The sequence below is a fragment of the Nannospalax galili genome, unplaced genomic scaffold (assembly GCF_000622305.1).
Source record: "Nannospalax galili isolate Female #2095 unplaced genomic scaffold, S.galili_v1.0 scaffold461, whole genome shotgun sequence".
In the NCBI taxonomy this organism is placed as follows: Eukaryota; Metazoa; Chordata; class Mammalia; order Rodentia; family Spalacidae; genus Nannospalax; species Nannospalax galili.
Window position 1 is genome coordinate 3,495,293 of NW_008349975.1, and position 4,131 is coordinate 3,499,423.

At 38.6% G+C, this 4,131-nt stretch overlaps 1 pseudogene; it reads right to left on the minus strand.

Annotated features, from left to right (window-relative positions):
• Positions 1 to 1,451: 1,451 nt before the first annotated feature.
• On the minus strand, positions 1,452 to 3,099 carry LOC103745247 (annotated as a pseudogene).
• Between the last annotated feature and the right edge of the window lie 1,032 nt (positions 3,100 to 4,131).

Below are 4,131 nucleotides of genomic sequence, written 5' to 3' on the forward strand. Positions count from 1 at the left end.
TGTTCAAGTAATGCAATGTACAGAGACTTATTTCTGAAGTCCAGGGGGTGTCAAAGGTATTTATAGACATCATCTTACATAATAAAAATTAAAATCAAAGAAGGAAAATAGGGAAGAAATAAGAAGAAAGGGAAGTCATGGGGCTTTCTTCAAGTCTTCACAAAACAGTGAGTATAACTAGCCAAAAAATGTTCATTCCACCAGTTTCCCATTTTTCCCAAATATCAACAGTTTGACCTATAAAAAGTATAAAAGACATATCCATCCATGCATGTTTATTCATTTGCATCTGTAAGCATGTAGTTTATACCTGAATAGGACACTGGATTACTAAAAATCCTTCATAGCTGTAAATTTTCATGGCCACTAGATGGTAGCATCAGATAATTCTCTGGAAAAGCTTTAAACTATCTCTCCCTGCCCCCTTCTCCCTTGTTTTCATTAATTAACTTTGTTCTAGACCCTTTTACACATATCCACAATGCAAGCTCACCACTCTCGGCCCTGTCTTCCTACCACCTGGTCCTTCTTCACCAGCACCCCCAATTTCTCTCTCTTTTTTTCATGTTTAATGAATCTTTAATTCAAACACAGAAGTTCAGTACAAGCCATTGGTGGGGCTTGGGATTTGTTCTTTTAAAAACAAATCAACAGGAATAATGCGACAAAATGATCTTACTACTTTTCAAGCTTTCAAAGAAAGGATCATATGTAGGGCCGAATATCCATTTAACCAAACCCACTTTCTCTCGCTACCAATAGTTTACACTCATTCCATAAACTTAATACATATTTCTGAATTAAGATGTATAGTTCATCTTTGCTTTCATAACCATTTTGAAAATACTTATCACCAGCTTTCTTCCTACAGTGCCAAATACATCCTAACTTCTTCAACATGTTGTGTAATTCTTTTTGAAAAAAATGGGCCATTATCTCTAGGAGGCAACACTTAGCCTCTAGATACACTTCCCAGAAATGGCATATACTGTTCAAATGCCTAGACACTCTCACACTTTCAACATGGAAGCTAGCCTAATGTGCATATACATGAATGGCAAAGTCGAAGATTAATATTTCAACTATTTTACCATATATTCAAATCACAGTAAAAAATTGGTACACTTTGGAAATTTAGTGGCACAAGGTACACTGCTATTAACTTGAGGAACATTATATAGTAAATAAATCAATAAATAAATAAATAGAAAATTTTTTCTCCTGTTTTGAACACTGCATTACATAATTTTACCTGTGCAAATGGACCATTTACAAATATCAGGTTGATAAACTGCTAACATCCATAAAAGGGTAGTTTTCTTACTAAAATGCAAGAATTTAAAAATGGAATTTAAACAAGAAAAGACAAAAACAAACTGGAATGAAAGCCTGGGTATTGTATCTAAAATCGTTTTTTTTTTTTTTTTTTTTTTTTTTTTTTTTGATTGTTTGTTTGGGCCTGCATACTCTTCTCTACCTCTACCATAACCTGCTGGAGATCCAGGCCCCATTCCTCTAGGACCCTGTCCACCCACAGGACCTGCACCTCCCTGTCCAAAGTGCTCAGTAGGCATGTCGCTTCCCATCGTGGAACAACTCATGGATGCTGGTGGAATTCCAGGATTAGCTCCATAACCCATGCCACCAGCACCACCTAGAAGGTGGAAATTTCTGGCCTTCTGAACCATAGGGATCTCCCATGTTCATTGAGAACCTCCCATTTTCATGTTTCTTCCTCTAGGATCCATATAGCCCATCCTGCTGTAACTTTCCTCTCTTTATTATCTCATTTGTTCTTCCGTCTCTTGCTGGTAAATCATTATCTCTTCCTCTCTTCTTCTTTGTTCCTCCTCTTGCCTCAACTGCATTTCTTTACATTTCTGCATCTCTTGACTGTGAAGTTTCTCCCTACATGTTAATTCTTGGCACAAATCTTAGCACAAGTGATTTGCCTGATGCTCATAATATGCATCTTCCGTTTCACATTCTGATTTGTCTTTTGCAACCTTAATGTTTTTTTCAACTTGTTCCCTTTGCTGTTTTTCCATTTCAACCAAAGATTTTCATTGCTGAGAATATTCATATCCAAATGTGCCATGCTGACCAAAACGAGGTGGTGTTTCTCCCTCTCAAGATACATTGGGGTCATGTGTGCCAGTTTTTCAGGAAAACCATCTTCATCATCTGATTGTTCACATGATTCCATAATGACTGGGCAAGGAATTGTCAGTAGGAAAACAACTTCACTGCATCTTTCAAATGCTTTTCTTGCTGCTGGCTTAGAAGCAAATTGAGGGGAAAGGCTGGGGACATTGACAACCCAGTGGGCCTTAAAAAGGATGACCGAGTATACAGGCTCCAGTGGGTGGGGGCTATGGGAGGCTGCCAGTAGGGGACAGGGGTATAAAGATGATTAAGATTGTTTGAGCTGTTCTGTATGAAATACACAAAAAATTCAAATTAAAAAAGAAAGAAGAAAAGCAAATTCAACAATGCCTTCCCCCCACACATCTTCCTGGATCATCCATAATTACAACAGCCCTTTCATTAGGATTAAATTAGCTAATAGCCTCTTCCAACAGTTCACTGGAAATGTAAGGTGAAAGATTAGGAACAGAAATGGTAGTAGCATGTAGGGCGAATTCAAAGCTGTCTACCTCTCATGGGTGTATCATCAAGTTCAGCTCTGGCAATTTTAGCCAAAGCTTTAGATTCGGTTTAATAAATACGAATCTTTTGCCTTTATTGATAAAAAACTTCTCCTGGTTCTCCGTATTTTGCAAATAGTCTTTTGAATACACCCTCTATGATATCAGCAGGCAGATTCCCCACAAACAACCGACAGCGCTGTAAGTTTTTCTCCAGGCCTCCTCATTAGAGATGATTTGGCTTTAAATCCCTCTGAGTCAGAGATCTTCCCTTGACTAAGGCCTCGGTCCTCCCTGGAGGTGCTGCTGCTGGTGGCACGTGGTGCTGGTGGCCCCCACGGGGCTCCCCAACCACCTTGGTGTGGCGTCATGCCTGGAGGCCCTCCTGGCTTTCGCCAGGCATCTTGTTGCCTTTTGGGCCACCGGGGCCTGGACCTTGTTTAGACTCCATGACAATTTCTCATTCTTCCTCACGTCTATTAATTTTGTTTTGTGATGCAGCAAGTTTAACCAGGGCTGCTGTCTGTGTGACCACCAGTGTGGAGTGATTTGTTGGAGACATGCTGGGTCTACTTTCTTCTGGGCTGGAGAGATGGCTGAGCACTTGCACTGGTGGTTGTTCTGAGCACGTGTTTTGTTACCAGCACCCATTTGGTGGCTAGCAACCATCTGCAACTCCAGTTCTAAGGGATCTGACCCCCTCTTCTGACCTCCCGCATTGAACAACATAGGTGTATTTACATACATGCATGTAATACACTCATACATATAAAACAAAAATATTTTTAAAAAATGATCTATGATGTTCAAAATAGCCATAGCACACTAAGAAGATTAGTGATTCACTTAATGAAAATTTTAAATATTTTTATGATTTTTTTATTTACTAACCACATGATTAGAAGAAGTATTTCATTACAGCTTTAACATATTCAATAACAATTTCCAGAGCAAAGATACATCTCTTTCAAAATTGGCTGTAAATGTTTAGGTTCACAGTTGAAGTAATACGGTTATACAATATTGAACTCAGTATAACCCCTGTAAGACATAAAATTGCATGAGTTTTTAACCTCTAAAAAAGATTTCCATTTCATTTTAAAATATACGGTTTCCTACAGAAACACTTATTTTTTAAAATTTTATTCATTTTTAATTTTTTTATTTTATGTGTATTTGTGTATTGCCTGCATGTAGGTAAGTACACCTGCATTGTGCAATGGCTGTGGAGGTCAGGAGAGGCTGTCTGGAATTACAGACAGTTGTTAGCTGCCATGTGGGTTCTGGGATCCAAACCCAGGTCTTCTTCAAGTACAACCAGTACTCTTAACCACTGAGCCATCTCTCCAGCCCCAGAAAAATTCATTTTAATGCTACTAACATTTAGATGTTTTCACATGTGTCTCTAATCTCTATGCATCTGATTATTACTAGTCACAGTTGGTTACACTCAGATCCTTGGCCCCTGATTATGGATATAAAG